Here is a 22,005-nt window from a genome sequence, read left to right on the forward strand (position 1 = left end):
ACTACCTAGATTTCACCCAGCATCTCAGGAAACTGTTAGTTGACTAAAACTGCTTCTATTACTAAAAGTTAAGACACTACTTCTTATACAGCTTGGCTTTTCCCTGTCTTCGGAGGACCACTCTAGTGGGAAAGCTTGAAGGAGGACAAAATGAGACCATGATTAAATTAAGAGCTACAGTCCTTACTGTCAAGGACTATTTATACCTTTACAAAGTTATGATGATTGTACTTAAAGGAAAATGTGGAAAATATGAGAAAATACTAATTAATCTTTAAAGAAGGTATTTTACTATGTGGGAAATTGAAGGAATGGTGAATTCAGGTTTACTGGCCAAACATGTTTTCATTGTCTCTCTGGATGAATGTACAATGAACAGAACATCAGTGAATAGGGAACTGCCATTTCATTAAGCTACCTAAATGAATTTATACTACTCAATATGACTAACTATTATTGTACACAGATGGTTCATGACGCTTAGCGAATATTTATGCAAGATCCTGGGACTTGCACAGCATCCTGTGCTGTTGTGAAGCTCTTTTAGGAGCCAAAGAAGCCCCAGCCAGATAAATTAATGGAACCTAGTTATAGGTACTCTCTTTTTTTTGCACAGGAGTCATAGTTCACAAGATGCAAGGCACAATATTACAGGATAAAAACACGGAATATCCCCTGAAACAAATTTCATTATTTCAAACAATTTGTTTCTAATAGTTATATAGTACTTGGTGAAAAAAGAACATATGTTATAAACCAGAAATGGTTTATGTCTCCACCATTTAGCTTACCATCTTCTGATACTTGATAGATACGCATAAGAATCTGCATCTTCGAACGGTTTTTGAATGCTTATTCCAGTTTTCGTTTCTTTTTGGCTTCAGATTTGCACTCTGTTGCCATAAGCCATATAACATGTCTCCTAGAACCCAAGTTTACAGAAAAAATTGAAGAGCAAGAGGCAATTATTTAAATTTAATTTTTTTAAAATACAGTGCACCCATTAAAAAAAACAATGAAGACATGAAAAAAAAAAGTGATAAAAAGAAGAAGGACAAGAGATACAAGGACAAAAATCAGTCTTTGAATACGAAAAATGTTGAATTGTCTGGTTCTTTTTATTCCCTCAGAAGTTTCTTTCTTCTCTCCTTTTGCAATGTAAATGCTAAAATGGTGCTAACAGCCCCATTGTTTCTCTGTGCCTGTTAACAATGGTTTGTTGATCTGGGATCACACAAAGGCATTCATTAGCTGAACTAAATAATCACTTCGGGTTTTAAATCCAAAAAACCTAAAACAAGTCATTTCTATTTAATTATCATGCATAGTTCTTTTAGAGTTTACTAATAATGAATACCTATTCCCACTGACGTGACATTGATCACAAATTTACACTGTTGTCTAACTGATTCGACATGACAAATGTCACAGACCAGACTCTCAAAGCCATTGCTTTTGCATATGTACAGCAAAATCAATTTATAAGGCAATCCATACTACATGTGGAGACAACTAGTTATTAACACAGTATTATAAAAAAGTCAATCCCTTCAAGAAGATTTATTCTTGCTGAGCTGAAGTATGCAACTTCTTTCATTAACTCAAAAGAGGTGCACTGACTTCTTTCCCTTCCTCCCATATTACCTTTTTCCTAATCCTGCATCTCCACAGTGAATGTCATGAAAACTAATCGATCCATTTCAGTTTAGGAGAAAATGCCCCCAATTGATGTTTTAACTGTCTTTTTAACAATGTTAAATGGTTGGAAACTGTTGAAGTGAAAGACTTTTACTGCTTGCTGCAAGTGAATAGTGTAAACTATATTGATCTGCTATGAGGGCTTTACGGTAGAGAAACATTCAGCACATTATTTAAAGTGTAAATACCTGTTTGATTTATTTTTGGCTTTTATCCAGACATTTATAAGATGGCTTTTCCCTCCTTTGCAAAGCTTTCTTTGAAAACACAAATGGCATTCAGACCTCTTTTACAGATGGAGTTGCTCCTGTTTTCATCAGTAAAAGCTGAAATTCTCTCAGGGAGAAAAAGAAATAAAGCGGAGGAGGGAGGATTGATGGTCCTGTAAGTGATGAAACTGAGAACTGAGCATCAAGAAGAGGAAGTGAGAAAAGATTCGCAGCTTTAAAGTTGGAGCCAAATGCCAGAAGGCAAAGCTAGAGCTACTAGAAGGCACAACCATCTTTGCTTTCGATAATATTAATCCGAAAACTCTTTAAGAGACAACCCAGAGATCACAAACCTGGAATGATGAGAGCTAAAGGAACCCCAGGAGCTGGGATTGTGACATGGGGAAAAAATCAGCACACCTGATTTTTCACGTATGACGATATGAAGGACTATTCCCCTTCTGTCATGACTTGTTCTATGCTTTCCAGAGAAAGTAGAGAAAGGAGGCATTTGGTTGCTTTCAATATACTGCATCTAATTTCTTTATTAATAAATCTGTACAAACAAAAAGGCAGAAAGTGCTGTTAGTGATTGTATGATTAGTTTATATTACTTTATGCTTTGATTTGTATTACCTGGTTATGCAGTGATTCACTGACCTCAACCAAGAAATTAATCCATTGAAGATAATATTTTCTCAACTGTTTGCAGTTGTGGACTGCAGAGTACAGTGCCAAGTACTTTGAACTCCTTCACAGAGGCACACAGTGATCAGATCCAGCTTCAGCTGTTGTGACAGAAAAAAGACAAAGGCTTTTTCTCCTCTCAGAGCAGGCCAAAGTGTGCCTCAATGCACCTAATACAGAAGACCAGATCTGTACAAGATTTCAATGAAAACTGATAATAAAAGAGATGAATTAGCATAACTGACTGTTTCACTTATGAAGACTAAATAGCTTTTTACTGCAGATGTTTGCCAAGGAAAATGCTCCCTAGTGGAAGACTATAAGCAGTTAAGATAGATTTGATGAGGATTTTAATTGCTGTTATGCAATTGGTAATGGAAAGTTTTTATTAAATATCATGCAAAAGCCAAGTGATATTTTGGAGCAAAAAAGCTCTTGGTTGCACAATGCTTGGACATTTTGCTAGCCGTATTTTGATCAGCAAGGAGATACCTTCTAAATTTTTGTTTCCAGTCCTGGTCTCTGACTTTTAAAAACAATTTCCTTAAGAAGGCCAAGTCACATTTCAATAAGGTAAGGGCAACTGCCTAAAAGCAAAAAAACCTGACCCATATAATCCTTTTCTCCTGAATGCAGCTGAAAAAACTTTGATGTGGACTCTTGCCCATCTCCCTTTTCAGAAGTGACTAAGTAGTTTGAGCACTCCTTTCAGGAAGGACACAAATAGATTAATCTAACTTGTTCACATGATGGTAATTTGCTTTGCACAGGAAACACCTAAGAGCACTGCTATAGGGTGTTATAGGTTTTTTTCAACCCCCTCCTCTAGAAGCTGTTCCATTTTGCATGAAACTATTAAATATTCACCACCTCACTCACCAGAAGGGGAGAGGGAGGGAACATAGCTGCATAACATAATGGCTAGCTCTAAGAGACCTGGCTTTCTTGCTCCAGTGGATACTTCAATTCCCTGCTCCAGTTAGTTCAGGAGTTGGGACCCATGTCTTCTCCCTCCCAAGTGAATGCAGTAACAGACTATAACATCATGCTCAGCTTCTCCTCTGGAATAATTATTTACAGGGCCTTGCAAGGTGCAATAACAACATTTGGTTAGTAGAGCACTCACAGCAGAGGTGCATATTCAACTCTTCCTTCTCTGCCTGCTTGTCTCTCTGAAGCAGAAGAAAGGATCCTGCTGTCCTTGCTGCCCAAGGACTGTAGCTACTGAAGCACCAAGAATAAAGAGAAAAGGACAGTACCCTCTTGGTCACACCTAGAATGCCTTTGTCTAAGTGCAGTGAGTGATGTGCTCTCCAAAAATTTGCCTTAAATAACATGTGTGAGGGCACCGGTGCAATTTATGTGTAAAAGAGGAGTGTAAATACTCAGCACTGCCATTAGCTAGGAATGCCCTGCAGGCACTGGGGCACTGAAGGAGTATAAACTCTGTTTCGGTGGGGCTGCATCTGAGCATCTGAGCAGGGCATTTAACTGAAAGAAAACTCCAGAAGAGCTATTGCACATTAGATAAACTTCTTCAACAAAATATGAGATAGAAACTGTGTTTAATGAGATTGCATCATGCTGTCTGTTTTTGGGGAAAAAATTATAATTTTAAATATGAAAACATATTGGACCAAACAAACAATTCAGTGATGCTTCTTCTAAGGTGGACATTTTTTTTTGTAGGCAGCCCTAATTGCTGCAATAGCTTTTAGGTGTTTTAATGCACTCAAGTGAATTATGCACCACACTGGTTCTGAACGACACAGCCATTTCTAACTCCATTAATATGGAAGATTTCAGCCAAATGCTTTTAAACGATAGCTTCTCTTTATTTGTAATTTCAGACTCTATTGATTTCCTTCTGTTCCCTTCATTATGATTTCAATTGATTACCTTGGCAACTGCAATAACAATGATTGCACTTGACACTGTCTGAGACTCTTGAGATGGTATTTGAATAGGAATGGTATAATTTGGGGAAAAAATGCCTACAAGAACCTGCCATTAACAGTACACTTACACTTTACTTTTATTGACTTCCCTCTCTCAAACAGGCCCTTGTCAGGGAATCTGGTGCTAGATATCAGGATTTCAGTGACTCCTTGAAGTAAAAGATTCTTATTAACAAAGAGAGCAGATTTTATACTAGTGGGCTTTTTTCAGCACTGTGACAGTTCAGGGAAACCTCCCACCCTAGATGAGATTTTTGTCCCCTTGGTAGCAGGGCTACCAAGTCTTTGTAACCAGTGTTCCTGGCCAAGGCTTTCTTTTACTAACTGTATTATGTCCTTGCACACAGAAGAACTTCAAGTACAAAGGCATTACCTTAGATTAAAAGTTGAAATGGCCTTATTCAGCTTCATTGCAGTTTATACCTCGTAGAGGAGCAATTACACATGCTTTTCTTAAGGGGAAAATGGCTATTTAGCTTATTTGGCTTTTGTATTCTTCAGTTTGTACATGCACCTTTTAGCTTTATTTAAGAACTGCCATCGATGTGGTAGCAATATCCTTCCTATGGAAATAATATTATACGGGAGGTCTCTTTTCTTATTCAAGGTATGTCAGAACTGTATTTATGTCAGAGCGAATATCACAGGGACAAGAGGGTAAAGCCAAAGTGGGACATCCTTCTCTGCAAATTACAAAGGTAATTCACATTTCTGAATACAATATTAGAAAGACATAGCTTCAGTTTACTCTTTGTCACTGTGTCCGTGACCTTTGATTTTTATTTTATCCCACATCGCCAACAGTATCTTCTGATTAAAGATACTTTTTATGAATGTCAGTCATTTGGTACTTTATATAATAATAGCATTCCTGTTTCTAAACCTAGTATTTCAATTTCAAAAAGAAAGAAAGACCAGCCCGGAAAATTGATCTTTTTCCTTAAAAGCTAGGGAATTGGATGTGATACATAGCAAAGGAGTGATTCTAGCAATCTGCCCTTCTGTTATCAGTTGTGCATTTGCAATGAAAAGTAGTGTTCTTCCTCTCCAGCCACTATTTTATAGGGAAGTTGCATAATTACAATTAGTGACTATTGATAGCTTGAAGTCATAGGTTAGGAGAGGAACACTAGAAGTCAGACATGATCACTTTCTTCAACATGATAACCCCCTTCTGTCATTTGACCAGCAGATTCAAGTACGATGAGAGTCAAGAAAAGGTAATTGTAGAGTAATGAATATTGCATGCTGTCACTATACCTTCTACTGAGAATATTTATCCATAATTATCCATATCAAAAATGAAAGTCAACCTTTCCTTCTACCCCTTGACCTGATATGCCTGGTGAGGTAAAAAAATGCCTGGGTAGCCCAAGTCAGTCTTTGATCAGACTTTATAGACATGAACTTCAACTATGCAGAAATATTCAAAAGTCATTCAGTCTCTTACCTTATCTCTGGTGTCATTCAGGGCAATGCAAATTTTACCCTAAATCACATGAAAACAGCTTTAGAAACTGTTAAAGGAGCTCCTGAAAATTTCTGACTCAATCTGGTAAGACAGGGCCAAGAAGAAAATAAGTAAAGAGTCTTTGTATTGGTCTATATAGTTGTTTTACATGACTCATGAAGAGATCTGAGAAGGAGGTTTATTTTATAAAATGCCATCTTGTCTTCCAACCAATAGCGAGTTGTTACAGCCAAATCAGGAAAAACTGGTGACATCAGTAACCGGGTAGGCAGACTTCAAAAAAGGTAAAGTCTTTTGTAGAATAACTAGAAAATAATTACATAACAAATTACAGTACAATAGCGTACTGTACAGAGTGATATGATCATCCAATCGGAAAAGCTCCAATCATTTGAAAAATTAGATACGTTGCTCAGACATCCTACTTTTATAATTCATTCACTTATGAATCCTAGAGGAGTTCTCAGCCACACAGCCTAAGATGATCCAGGGTTGATTAGAATAACTGTTTTCTGAAAAAAAGAGAGGCATAGCTAGTTGAAAACCTGTAAGATCGTTAGGATGAGAGAGGGAGGTAGAATAAGGAGAGAGAGTGAAAGAGAAGGATTTCATGGGAACACCTTGCACATGTGGATGCAGCGTCTCATTGTTGCTCTAAACTAAAACAATGGGAAGGAAAGCACTGAACTGAGGTGCCTTAAAGAAATGGTGTTAGTGAATGTCAAAAGAAGTGAAATGGTAAAAATGACTATCATGGGTAATTCAAGCTTAAACTAGATGAACACCATTAAATATTAATTAATTTAGTTAGCTGGATGGAAGTTTCCTAAAGTTCACATGGTCTTACGTCTTTTGAACAGTTCTCACTGCTATGTTACTGGGGTTGGACCCTCAATTTTCACCTCACTGATGACCAAGAAACCCTGAGATACCTTGACTTGAACCGCCTGGTTGAGTATAGGCAATGATAACTTAGCACAGTTTATCAGCAGCCATCACAGCGGTTTGTTATTCACAGTACAGCTTTATGTTGTTTAGATATTGTGAGGGTGTGTAGAAGGAGAGTGTCTGCTCCTTTAAGGGCATCTGGTCAAGGACCTTTTTCAATGCAAAAAGGGGGTAATACGGAAAAGAGAAAACCATAAACAAGAACACAGAGGGACACAAACCTAATCGGCAAGGGAGGCAGTGAGGAAAATCAAGCCTGATCATTCACACTAATTGATGAGGACATGTAAGAGCATGAGAATGTTTATTCCAGCAAGGTTTTCTGACTGGGGACCTGGTCAATTGGGAAACTGAGGGAAAAAGGGGGAAGACAGAAACAAAATATACAGAGGCACAAATGTAAAAAACCAAACATGGAGACAATGACAAGAAATAATGTCAACAGCCACAACTGTTGGGCTATCAAGAAACTGCAGTTGCCCCTTCCAGGAAGATAAACCTGGACTTTGCAACTGATATGATTGTAAAACAGCAGAGATGCTGGACACTGGGCTGGGAGGAGTGGGGGAATCTATACAAACCCATGAAGGGATGTGCAGAGAAAGGGGGAGCCATGAGGACAAAGAACAGGAGGTAGGCAGAAAAGGGGTATAAAAGGGGCTGGTGGTGTGTAAAACAGGGCCAGTCCATAGGCTTGTCTGGCTGAGCCTTGCGCCTCATCACTGTAGTCTGTCCTATCTTCTTGTGTCTTCTTACTAAATCTTTTCTTAATTATCTCTCTGCATAATCTCACGCTCCATGCCATGTGTATGTGTGCTGCAAGGACTAAGTGCCAGCTACTGGTGAGACCTCTGTGTGTGAGTGAAATCTGGGGCCAACTACAAGAGTCAGGCTACCCCCAGCCTGACTCTTGGTAGGTCACTCTGGCCTGTGGTGTCAGCTGCTGGAGTGAGTGGGGTCTCAATAACAGGGACTGGGGAGAGTGGGAGTCTTTAACCTCCATTCACTGGGGCAGGAATGGTGCCCCAAAAACTGTCTGTGGGAGAACAGGCAAGAGTGAGGCGATTGAAGGGCTCAGTGCCTGCAGCTGGAGAGGGACTGCTAGTCACAGCCCATGTGCCTGGTGCCGGCTGCTGGGTGTCAAGTGTTTGTATCTTCCCTAAACTTCATGAGCATGCAGGGGGTGTGTGTATTCACTGGTAAACTTCAAGCTGGATTAGCAGGCCAGGGGGACTTGTGAGCATAGGGTGCCTGTGGGACGAAAGTGTGAATGCCGTGTGTCTTCTAGTGAGCATTGAGCTGGACCAGCCAGCAAGCAAGGGGACTATGAAGTAGGTAAGAAGTCCCAGGATGTAGGCAGGGGAGCTGGGTGGACAGCGGGGTGTGTGAGTTTCTTCACCTGTCTGAAGGCAGGCTGGTGTATTTGAGAAAGCAATTTTTCCAACCAGTTTTATACAGATAACACTGATGAGTAGTTATTCTGTGTAGAATGAAATATTTACCATTCTAACAGTTACACAGAGCAGAGAAACACAGGCGTGGTATGATAACAGAGGCCTTGACAAGTGGAGAGGGGATGTGGTATAGAGGAGTACAGTCATGGAATGATAAGAGATGAGGCACAGGTGTGGTGGGTTGACCTAGGCTGGATGCCAGGTGGCCACACAAGCCGCTCTATCACTCCTCTTCCTCAGCTGGACAGGGGAGAGAAAGCATAACGAAAAGCTTGTGGGTCGAGATAAGGATAAGGAGAGATCATTCACCAATTATCGTCATGGGCAAAACAGATTCGTCTTGGGGAAAAAGAAATCAATTTAGTTTATTACTAGTCACATCAGAGTAGGATAACGAGAAATTAAAACAAATCTTAAATCCACTTTCCTCCCCGCTTCTTCCCAGGCTCAAACTTCACTCCTGATTTTCTCTCCCTCCTCCCCCTCAGCGGCACAGGGGGAGGGGGAATGTGGGTTGTAGTCAGTTCATCACACGTTGCTTCTGCCACTCCTTCCTCTTCAGGAGGATGAATCCTCACACTCTTTCCCTGCTCCAGCTTGGCGTCCCTCCCATGGGAGACAGTCCTCCATGAACTTCTCCAACATGAGTCCTTCCCATGGGCTACAGTTCTTCACAAACTGCTCCAGCATGGGTCCTTTCCACGGGTGCAGTCCTTCAGAAACAGACTGCTCCAGCATAGGTCTCCCGTGTGGTCACAAGTCCTGCTAGAAAACCTGCTCCAGTGTGGGCTCCTCTCTCTATGGGATCACAGGTCCTGCCAAGAGCCTGCTCCAGTGTGGGTTTCCCATGGGGTCACAGCCTCCTTTGGGCATCCACCTGTTCTGGCATGGGGTCCTCCACGGGCTGCAGGTGGACATCTGCTCCACCGTTAACCTCCATGGGCTGCAGGGGGACAACCTGCCTTACCATGGTCTTCACCAGGGGCTGCAGGAGAATCTCTTCTCTGGTGCTTGGAGCACCTCTTCCCTCTCCTTCACTGACCTTAGTGTCTGCAGAGTTGTTTCTCTCGCATATTCTCACTCTGCCCTCCCCTGCTGTTGCCAAGGGTTTATTTTCCCCTTCTTAAATATGTTATCAGAGAGGTGCTACCACCATTGCTGATTGGCTCTGCCTTGGTCAGCAGCAAGGTCATCTTGGAGCCGGCTGGCATTGGCTCTATTGGACATACGGGAAGCTTTCAGCAGCGTCACACAGAAGCCATTCCTGTAGCCCCCCTGCTACCAAAACCTTGCCACACAAACCCAATACACCAGGCTTGGCACTGAAGACTCGACAGCCTTAAACAACTCACTGATGGTCAGTTAGAGAAATGCAGACCTGGAACTGTACAAAACTAATATAAGGGCTAGCAAAGAAAACAAAGAAATACATAGCATTCAACACAAATAAAGGCATCATATAGTGAATTCATATGTAATGTGGAGCTGCAGACCGGTGAAGAAAGGGAAAGATGTAAAAGCATGTTAGCAAACATGAAAAAAATACTCCAAGTGGATCCCAGAAAGAGGAAGAAGAAACCGTCAACAAGAACATCATATTCCTCCTGGTGGAGGACTCCAGATGTTGACGTCTCACCATAACACCTGCTCCCTCACCAAGCATAGGATCTAGAGAAGCTGGGGAGAAGGGTGAGCATAACAGCAGGAAAACAGGTACAAACTCAGAAGTATGTGTGTGTAACAGTTTTAACTGTATTACAATTCTATCTTGTTCTGTTACAGTTACATCTGGACTAATAATGATTTGTATCTAGTTTTCAGTTCTACTAACAAGAATTTATTTGCTTTACTTACATGTAAGATGATCTTCCTTTATGCCTGTAAACAATATTTTGAGCATAACATCAAGAAATTCAGAAGCTTTATTACAGGAAATAAATACGTTTGGGAACTTATTTACAGACAACTGTGTGGCAAAGGTTTATCCCCTCAAACCTTTCTGTTTTTTTTCTCTTTTGCCAATGTCTTTGTTTTCTTTCTCCACTTCTCTCTACCCTTTAATCTCTTTCTAATCTCTCTCTCCTTTTCCTCTCTTTTCCTTTCCCTTTCCTCTTTTCGAGCTTCTTAATGTTGTGTCTGACAGTCGGTTTTTTTGCAGTCCTTCTTTCTTTTCTTCATCTGGCTCCCCTTAAAGTACTTATGAATGCTATTGCACGAAATCTCTGGGTAGCAAGAAGCCAACGTTCTTTACAGGACTGCAAGACAATGGAGTCTAAAGCCTCTAGTAAATGAATAGGAAGTAAGTCCCCTTCTTTGAGACTACAGTAATAGGACAGTGGAATTGCCTGCTTGGAAAATCCTCCAGTTCTCAATGCTTTCTTTCTTGCTTTGGAAAGCTTTGCTGTCAATGTCCCCTGTTCATTTTCTGCGCTGACCCTTGGTTCCCTTTTCCGAGCATTTTTATGGGAATGTCTGTGTTCTTTGACTTCTACACATCATTGAAAAAACTCCAGATTACCTCAAAAACTTTGAGAAAGAACTGCGAATAACTGTTTTAAATGCTAAAAGTATTATTTGCCTCAACTTCTAAATTTTCATCTCTTCAGTACGTCTAAGTAAGCAGCAAACATCAAAAAAATGCTTGCTGCAATAAAATTTTGCCACCAGTTTTTAATAGCATCACTTTACAACCTCCATTTCATCAAGCTGGTTTTCCATAATGATTTTAAAGATAATAGCCCCTTGTAACCTTTTTGTCTGTTCATACACCTTTAACAATGTTACTAGTTCTCTATGCAAACCTGTGCAGACCTGTGACACGCAGTACTGACCTCATGATACAAAAAGTTTATACACCACCCCCCCCCCGCCCCCCCTGTATTTTTATCACAAATAGGAGCTTCCCTCCATTTATTTTCATCTAAGTTCTAGCCTTCTCTGCATCACAGAGGAAGTACCATTCTGGGTCGTTTATCTGAGCGGTGCAAGTACAAGATTTAAACCTCTACACAAGTATATGCAGTGCTTTTAAAGGCCAGGTAGAAAGAGATGTACTTCTGTGAAGAAAATGCACTTTTAAAAAAGTCATGTTGACTTTAGTAGAAATATTTGAAGGAAACATACCTTTCAATATATTGTATTGTATTGAATTAATGTATCAAGACTTGCCTCTTAGGATATTGCAACAGAAGAGTACCATTACTTTCTTAAATACAATTCTTGCCTGACAGTTTAATCATAGTGCGCAATTGTCACATACCTCTATGACCAAAAAGATAGAGTATTATAGCTAATGTACTTTTCTTTTTTAAAATAGAAAAGTTTTCAAACTCCCCTGAAGACTGAGCTTGTTCAGGTGAAGATTTTTTTGGTTCAGCCTCGTTTCCACTTTATGGGTCCTAGTTCTTATTCTCTTTCTAAAAAAGGACAAATGATTTAATTTCATTCTGACTTGCCAAGTTTCTGACTGCAGTGGAGAATATCACTTCTCTGAATAGCATTCTACCATTTAAAAAACAGCCTATAGGTGCACTTTGTCTGACATTTGGTGTGACGGAGCAATCATAGTGTCTTATTAAATCTACTTCTATAGCTTACCAAGAATTGAATATGAAGCTATTTTGTTCTTTTTCACCTAACTTTTACTCATATTTTTCTTTGGTGTGATGATGCATTGCAAATATTGTTAAGTAAATAAAGTGCTATTTGTTTTTTGGTATAATGTAATCTAATAAAAGAAAAAAAGAAATAAACTTCCATAATGGTAAAATTAATGGAAAATTCTTTGCCTGATAGAATGAAAAGGTTGTTACAAAAATGGTAACTCCATTACAGGGCAGTGTTTGCTCTTAGCTTGTAAGTACTGTAGCTTAAAATGTATTTAAGAAGCTAATGGAATTAGCTGACTATAATTAGGGCTGATAGGAACAGCAGATTGAGGTTGGCACAATAAAGTATCTCATTCTGTTGGGCAGTTTTTTAATGCTTCCTTCTATGGTCAGGAGTTGTCTAATCAAGTCTCTGCATGGACTATGTGCTTCATATAATGGATGTCATGAACTTTCTTGCAGTGGTTCCCCTTATGAAACACACTCAATTATGTGAAAAGCAGGGAATCAAAGACATTAATCCTAAAATATCATTTTAAGGAGCTTTGAGATCTGAATTATGCATCCGTTTGGTTGCTTGGTTTGGAAAAGTGAAAGTGCTGGAAAGCTGTAACTGCCACCAACCAGTCTGTTTCCTCTTCCCAAAGACAACCTCAACACTTCATAGCACTTCTTCATGAGACCTGTCAACTATTTCTTCTCCTTTCAATTCATCTGCCCCTTGTAGCAAAAAACTATTTTCTCCCACCCCTCCCCCTCCTCGTCCCATACCCAAAAACTAGAAAGGCAAATATGTTTAGCATTCTGTTTTTATTTAGTTTTGCTTTGACTTATATCACATTTTTTCTAATTCTCAGCTGAACGTTTTGATACATCTCAGACAGCCATTCCTGCCCCTTTGGTTCCTTTTGTTTCCACCCAGCCCTTCCACTGCAGGAGCTTTTATAGAGCTTGTGAACAGGCACAATATGCTGCCTTGTCAGGTACTGCGAAGGAAGTAATTGGGAGAAGACTTCTGTTTCCTAACAGTTTTCCTGAAATGGACCTCAGTCCCATGGCTGAAGCTGTCAGAGTGAAGATACCTCCCTTCCTAGTTGTAGTTGGTCACCAGCCATAGGTTGCATACCAGGAGAGGATCCCACCCAGTAAGTCTTTTTCTTCCTTGAGCGCCGTACTGCCTGAAGCAAATCCTTATATTTTATGTCATGGGTTCCCAGCTGAAAGTCAGAAAGGAGGCTTAGAGTACGTGGACAGACAAAATATTGGATAATACACAAAGCCAAAATGCATTTCAGAGTCATGAAAGCATGATAAATTTGCCCACTTTCATTAAAAGAACATTTGTTAAGAGTTCACATAGAGCCCTTAGATACATGCATTGAGAATTATTACAAAGTATTCACTTGCATTTTCTTCACAAAGTACTTAGGACAACCTTCTTCCCACACTGCCGTAAGTTCAGATCAGTTCTTATGGAGCCAGGGGCATTTCTGGATATACAAGAATTTAAACAAAGTAGAATTAAACCTTCCCATTTGTTTAGGTACAAGTGTTTTAGTAAAAAATAATCATCTCTACAATATTGTTTTCAGTACTCAGAACTAGACGATTTAAAGTAATTGCAAGCTTGATTATTCAATGTGAATAAAACTGCCTCATATTTCTCAGCTTAAGCTCTTAGCAAAAAGCAAAGATCCATATTGACCAGATTATTTTGCAAATTCATTTCAGTTTTGCCAAATCTTCCTGAAAGTCCAAAAAACCTAATTAAAACACAAGCTACTTGAAATATATTTTCTGTTCATCTTTCTGGTTACCAGCTCCACTTTTCTGAATGGTACCTGAATTGAAAAAAAAAAACCCAGCAAATAGTAAAACCTGATAAGGTAGAGCACAGCACAGCTTCTCAGTGTATGCTCTTGTGGATCTGTTCTTAGATCTGACCTGAAGGAGTATGTGCCTGAAAGTTTTTGTTTTCAACAGTTATAGCAGCTAGTCTAAAGAAAAGTATTGGCACTGCTACAAGTTTTGACTTGGATTCTTACAATAACAAATTTTTCTGTATAGGAACATCTCTCCCACTGGTGGCTAAACACACATATGAAAGTGCTCAGTCAATCAATTACACAGAAAAAGAGTATTAATAATTTATTTACTGTTAACTCAGTCTGGAACCATATCAGCAATGAGCTCTGTGTAGACCCTCAGTCAGTTCTGAGAAGGCCTTTTGCTCCAGATGGGGAGCTGTTCATCTGCACTTCATTAAGGAAAAATTGTTGAAAGTCCAAAACCCATGGTACTCTAAAGGCAAATTTTTCTGTTATCTGATTGGCATTTACATATGTAAGAGATGAAATAAACATTTCATGCAACAGGAAGAAACAACTTTTTATGTTAAAAAGCATTCTTTAGCGTTTTCCTTACAAGCCAATTACATTTGGTTTTTTCCTCCTGCTTAAAGTGAGTCAGTTAAGGATTCACAAGCCACAAGTTGTCACCATAGATTACGAATGAGCAAAGGCAGACACTGAATTATTTTCAGTGTAATAAATGCCTTAGATGTTTTCCTGGTAAGCTCATAAACAATGCTGTTCAAAAAGAAATTGTAAGTAATTAGACATTTAGATAGCTAAAAGCCTCTCCCATGCAAAGTTGAGATGCCTTCCAGACACTACCCTAGCTGGCTGCTGCGCACTGAACAGTTAGATTGCAGCCCTTTGCTGGGACAGCAGCAGCATGTCAGCAGGACTCAGGCATATGTCTGATCTTTTAATTCTTGATATACTAAAGAAATTTGGTTTTTAGGCAATTGTTAAGATTCAGAAAAGAAATTAACAGGATCCTTTAATAAACAAAGTCACCAAGCTGGGAATGTCTCCACATCATAAGCTTAGTCAAGGACATGGTGTAAGCCTTGAAAATCCTAAGAATAATTGCGTCTTCCTTGGAAACGAGTGGCATCTGACTAATGTTGTCTGGTAAGCTATTGCTGTCATCAGTAACATAATGACAGAACAGGTGTCAAGCTCCCTGGTGTGAGCAGTTGCATCAAGAAATTTGAAAGCACACAGCATCCACCAAAGAATGCTCCTGAGCATGAAGAGACTTTGCACAATGCACAGAAAGTTAGTCCTGCACTGTCTAACATGGCAGATAGGCAGGTAGAGTTAGGGTCTGTTTTCTTAGTCTGTACTGCATCATGCTCATGACTTGAATCAATTGTAAATCCCATATGGAGTTCTTCCAGCCAAAATATTTTGAATGGACACTAAATGAAGTGTTTCATTTCAGTTTCCAGGGTTGCTTTATTTTGTTTTTCTTCATTATACTTTAAAATTTAAATGTAGGCAACTTCTATCTTTCCCTTCCCCTTCCCCTTTTGCCTTCCTCTTCCACTTCCTCTTTTCTTCTTTATGTTACTTTTTACAATTATTTTTCTGGTTATTTTTCCCTCCTTTTTTTTTGTCTAAAAAGTTAATCAAATCTGCAGTGATCTAAAATCATTCTGATAGAACCTATGCACATTATGTTCAATAGTAAAACTACCTGTCAAATAATTACATTTTTGATTGTCACTGCAGCACAGGTCACTTTGATGACATGTTTCAGTCATATTCACTGTTAACTAACCACACACTATCCACTATCCTCCTGCTGTGACTGTCAATAAAACTTTCAAGTGAAACGTACTACATACTTGGAATACTTGTACCAGCTCTATACTTGCAATTCTCCTGCAGGAGAGCTGGAGAAGGACTTAGTTCAACAGACCTGTGAAATCAATGTTACTTAAGAAACATTTGTAGTGTATGTCTGTTACAAGATTTTGAGGCTTACTTTTCTTAGCTTAGCTATAATGCCCTTTGGATAAGCTGCAGTTCTATAGTTTAAACATAAGATATTTGGGTTTTTTTTCTGAAGACATTATTGCACTGTTGCACTGCTTTTTTTTTTGTTTTTTGCTTTTTTTTGGTAGAACTTACTCACTCTTCAGCAGAAGCAGCAAACAGTTTCCAGGTATTAGCCTGCCAAGGCAAATCATAAATTATGCTTAAGGGAAAAACCATTACTGAGCTTCAATCATTTATTGCATAATGAATGTATATTTCAGGTACAGTGAAACATTTATAAGGTTACTGAAAGTACAGCAATTCATAAAACACAGGCGAAGTCAAACAACAGTGTATTTGGTATTTAAGAGTTCACTGGTAATATATTGTATAGGATATTAAATACACTTTAAATATACTACCCTCCCCCCCAAAAAAACCCCCCAGACTTGTATTACTTCATTACTGGAAGTAACCAAATGCATTTATTAGGAAGTATTCATTAATAAAACATTAGATTAATTATAAAAAAGCTGTCTTTTTCTGATTAAGATAATAGCAAAAATTAATCTGGCACATTATAAAGGTCAGATTACACATCTCAGGTGGTCTTTTTTGGTTGCAGTTATGACCGCATCCTTCCCCCAAGCTGTAAAATGTCTGGTCATATTTCATAGGCATTCACTGGATGGAAGTAGCCAGATCTGCTTTGGTATAATTTGCAAGTTCTGAAATTAGGTAAGATTGGAAATGGACCCATCCTCCATTTCCTTTTCTTGTCATTCACATGTTCTGGATTCATGAAGGTGGTTTGTGATTCTGTGTGAAAACATTGGCATAAATCATAATCAACTATTGTATTAAGTAAGACTATAACAAATCCGTTCTTGCCTGTATGAAAAAAAGTATTTATGCATGGATCAAATATTTTTAATAAAGGTGATATATGAAACATATTGAATATCCATGTATCTACTGAGGGTTTCTACATATTTGGTTAAGAAACTGTAGTGATAGAAATTTAATGCAAGGGCCCATTTTGTTTAAAATGCACTAATAAATTTTGATACCCAATTACAAAAGCAGAGTGCAATAACTGACAGTCTAAGCCATCAAGGAATTCAAGCTCTGAATGAATTACACAAAATAAGAAAACATGGCAGCTGCCAGGAGCAAAGCCTACCTGAAGGCCCAGGCAAAGGAAACTGACTATATTTGCCCATTTCTAACTGACTAGTGAAATGTGAGCTGCAAAACAAAGAAGCAATAGACAAACTTTGTCAAGTAACCCCTGCAAGCTTCACACTTGTGTAAGATGTGTGGATGTGGCATTGTGGGATGTAGCTTGATGGACATGGTGCTGTGTGGTGTTGGGTGGGTTGTGGCTTGTTATTGTTGTTGTGTGGCGTGGGTTTTGTGGTTTTTTTTTTGTGGGTTTTTTGATGTGTGTTTTTTTTTTCTTTTCTTTTTTTTTTTTTTCCCCCAGGTTGGACTCGATGATCTTACAGGTCTTTTCCAACCGTACTGATTCTGTGATTCTGTGATTCTGTGATATTTGGGGCAAGAGACCAGCAGGTGACAGAAACCCTAGTGACAGCTGGTAGGAGAGAGTCACAGAGACTGACCCAGAGCTACATCATCAGTGCATGCCTACTGCCTAACATACGAAGTAATAGACAGCAAAAACAGTAGTTCTTCAGTTGGGGACACACGTCCAGAGGTGTCCAACACTGTGTCAAGGCAAAGCCTGAGCTGCAGCCATGGTGCACTGAGGTCAGCTGTGCAGCTGTTGGCCTGAGTGTCCTGGGCCCCCAGTGCTGGGCTGAGCTGTGCTGGGCTGTGCTGCAGCTGCTGGTCCATGTGGGCGTGAAGTGTGTAAGTGCATCTTAGAACAGAAATCTTGCAAGAGGAATTGTAATCCACTCACAGTACCCATCATGCTTAGGAAATTCATGTCTGATCATGTGTCACTGAGCAATGCTGTTTTGCTCATGTGGACGTACCACCAACACTCTCTGTGACAGCAGCAAAGATTTCATAAAAGCACTGCATGCTCCAGAAGAAAATATGTGATGTTATTTCTCCATGTGGCAGAAGAAGATCTGCCTGTGTTTAAAAAGAAGCAGATTTTTTTAGAAGAAGCTTTGTTCATAGATTGATTGGAAGCCACTACTCTGCGAGCACTAGAGGCAAAGAGGTGTTTTTCTCCTTTTCGCACAAAAGAAAATAAATATAGTACAATTGCTGATGCATATGAAGCCACTTTAAAGTAGTTTCTAACTATGTGAATGTTAAATGTGTGTAAATCATTCTATTGTGTAGAGGGCTCTAGCAGAACCATTGCAAGACAAGTCATTATGGTCAAACATGCCCTAAGTATCAGCAGAGTACAGTAACCTCTAAGAACTCATTCGTGGTACAAAAAGGCATTCAATACATGTTCTGTACAATGTGGGGAAAATCATCACAGCCTCAGTTTTAAACTTACTCTGTGAAAACCGAAGAATGTCTTCAGGCTTGCTGTACTGGGAAACTTTTCAGTAGAATGACCTCCAGTCCCCATTTCAGTGCTTTACACTAGTGGGAGGGGGAGAAAGAAGGTGAAGTCCAATTACGGCTAAAGGCAGGAAGTTAGAAGAAAAAGTTCACTAGAAATGCGCAACTGACACATGAGAGAGACGAGTATAGCAGATGGTGGAGAAAACCCTTCTTCACACAATGTTTTGTTTTTGAATGTAATTGCTGGAAATCTAGCCAGTACAACTCTTTATCAAAAATGTGCAGTGACTGTAAGAGAAGACAAGTGTGATAATTATGAATGTGTTTGTTTGCGACACTTCAAAGGAGGAACAGAGCATTGACACTTCTCCAAGAATCACTGCTGCACAACCCTGCTCAGGATCAGGCCTTCTTTCAGATAAGGAAAGGCAAGCATCTGGGAAATTTAGCTTGAACTGTACTTTCTATAAGGAGAGAACAGAAGCAAACACTTATTTCACACTGTGGTGTTTGGCTCATAAGCAATTCTTGGTTTGCCAGCAGTAACAAGCATAAATGTAGAGTCAATATTGCAAGGCAGGAAGAAGTGAATGCTGACATGTTTACAGCATACCAGACGGTATTTGAGGGGCTTAAGTGTGTTCCAGGAAAACAAACCATAAAAATGAACTCAAATGTTATACTAGTAGGAAAGTACTGGGGAAGGTAATGGTGACATTACAAAACAAAGTAAAAAGACAGCTAAGATGTATTGGAGAACAGCAAGTTAGAGAGAAAGGGCGAGAACATATAAATTGCAGAAACTCAGTGGTGATTACTGATAGATCTGAAAGGACTGAGATAAGAGCATGTTTGGGTCCTTGAAATCTAACTGTGGCTACAAGGCAAGAACAGTCTTGACTACATATTGCTGGAGAAATAAAAAGCAATAGAGAATGGAAAACTGTACATTTATACAGGCCAATTGTACGCGCTTCAAAAAGGCCAAGTGCCGAGTCCTACACTTTGGTCACAACAACCCCAGGCAATGCTACAGACTTGGGGAAGAATGGCTGGAAAGCTGCCCTGCAGAAAAGGACCTGGGGGTGCTGGTTGACAGCCGGCTGAAGAGGAGCCAGCAGTATGCCCAGGTGGCCAAGACGACTTCTATCAGAAACAGTGTGGCCAGCAGCACTAGGGAAGTGATTGTCCCCCTGTACTCGGTGCTGGTGAGGTTGCACCTTGAGTACTGTGTTCAGTTTTGGGCCCCTCACTACAGGAAAGACATTGAGGTGCTGGAGCATGTCCAGAGAAGGGTAATGGAGCTGGTGAGGGGTCTGGAGCACAAGTCTTATAAGGATCGGCTGAGGAAACTCGGGTTGTTCTGTCTGGAGGAGGCTGAGGGGAGACCTTATCGCTCTCTACAACTACCTGAAAGGGGGTTGTAGAGAGGTGGGTGCTGGTCTCTTCTCTCAAGTGACAAGGGATCGGACAAGAGGAAATGGCCTCAAGTTGCACCAGGGGAGGTTTAGGCTGGATATTAGGAAAAACTTCTTCACTGAAAGGGTTGTCAGACCTTGGAACGGGCTGCCCAGGGAGGTGGTGGAGTCACAGTCCCTGGAGGTATTTTAAAGACGTGTGGATGAGGCACATGCTTTAGTGGTAGACTTGGCAGTGTTAGGTTAACAGTTGAACTTGATGATCTTAAAGGTCTTTTCCAACCTGAACAATTCTATGATTCTATGATTCTATGATCTATGCACTAACAGTGGTTTCAGTAATTCTGCCAGCCAAAAAAGCAAAAGCAGAAAAGAATCTGTAACTGTAGACATTTGACAAGTTTTTTAGAAAAGTCAGGTTTGCTAGACAGCCATTTGCTACACAGGAAAAAGATATATACCCTAGTGTGCAGCAACAGAACTTTGAAGAGTATTACATGAGCTCATCTTAGACCAAGAGAACCAATATAGGGGAAAATCTTTAAAAAGATTCAACTTTTTAGTCACATTTTGACATAGCAACTTTTGCAATTGGATATTATGTACAAAAAAATCTCAAAGTGATTTTGGCAGGAAATAATATATTTTTGCAAAGGTCTTTTGAAATAGTTAATGCTTTGGAGAAATTTTACAATTAAAATGCTGCACTGCAGTCATTAGTGATATCATTCCAGCCTTTTCTGGAGACAAGTATAATAGTTTATCAAAATGCCAGTGCATGAGAAAGTACAGGAGGTGCTAATACATCCTTGCTTTTAAATAGTTGATGACAAGAGGTTTTTGGTTTGTTTCCTCTAACAGTGGATTCAGATTTCATAGGGTCAACATGTTGAGCCAAACTTTCTAATAGTGTAAAGAATGCCTTCACTAGTATTCTACAATAGGCTGCTTATTTCTCAGTGCTTGTGTTGCATATGCAACACAAGTAGCCCAACAACATAATCCTGCAAAAGAAAGGAAAATATCACAGTGTTGTGTTTGGCTCTGGTCAACTTCATCAGTACATCTGTAAGAAAGATATGAAGGAAGAAATGAATTGCAAGTCAGTTGGGGCCACTTTTAGAAACACTTTGGTAAGCAGTGCTTTACCAGCAACATAGAGAAAGCAAGTTACCACTACAGGAATACCAAATGAAAGCTGGATGCAAGCCATGAAAGTGTTCAAAAGTAGCACATCTTTCTCAGAGCATGTTTTCATTATGGAGAAGACTTGAGCATGTAAGTCAGATCACAGAGAAGGTATGCATGAATAGTTGGGGCTCATTGTGGTATATTCCACAGCACCATGACTGATCTGTGATCTTTAGTTCCCCTTGATGTCTACCACTGTGACAGAGAGCAGACATTGACCCTGTGACCCTTCAGTTACAACAAATACTAAAACATTGCAGAAAGTGAGACACACCACATCTTAAAATACTGTTCTTTGAAAATATTTTAGAATATTTGTTTTAGTAGAGTGTCATAGGAGAAAGAAGTAAATAAGCCAGCCCAGTGGGCTGATCTTCCAGTTCACTCTCATAGAGACTTTGTCCAGTGAGGACACACCCCTATTTTTCATATATGGCATGAAACTACTTTTGTACACTGAGTGAAAAGCATAAAGAGTTAGCAGGTGAGGAGCAGTTACTTGGCTCAAGACAGAGGTGAATAGGTAGACATATTATTCACTGCTGTTCTCTAAAACCTCCCCATGCTTCTTCTCTCCTTAACACTAAGAATGTCCTAGATTTCACTTTGAAGCTCTGTCATCCTACTCAAGTGAAACATATCATTTCAGTGCTGTCTGTACCATGCTATCAGGAATTAGTAGGAAGTGCATTAAAACCTCCCAAAAATTGTATTCTGTGTTGGCCCACATCAAAAGTTGTAGCATAAATAACCACTCCAGTTGCTTCATTCATTTGCTTAATTAATCCATTAATAGTTTGGGATTTAATATTAAACAAAGCCATCACCAAATTTCTACTCTCCACTGCAGAGGTGACCCCAGATCATGGGTTTGCCCTAGTGTATACAGAATTTTCAATAAGCCTTCATTACTTTCCTTTGCTATCAACTTCACTCTACTGTCATGTCATTAAAGTAATGCCTGCCCGCCAGGTTCACGATGCCATCTTCCAGGACTGTTCAGCTTTACAATATCACCTCACACTGTATGTCTG

The sequence above is a fragment of the Gavia stellata genome, chromosome Z (genome assembly GCF_030936135.1).
Source record: "Gavia stellata isolate bGavSte3 chromosome Z, bGavSte3.hap2, whole genome shotgun sequence".
Lineage (NCBI taxonomy): Eukaryota > Metazoa > Chordata > Aves > Gaviiformes > Gaviidae > Gavia > Gavia stellata.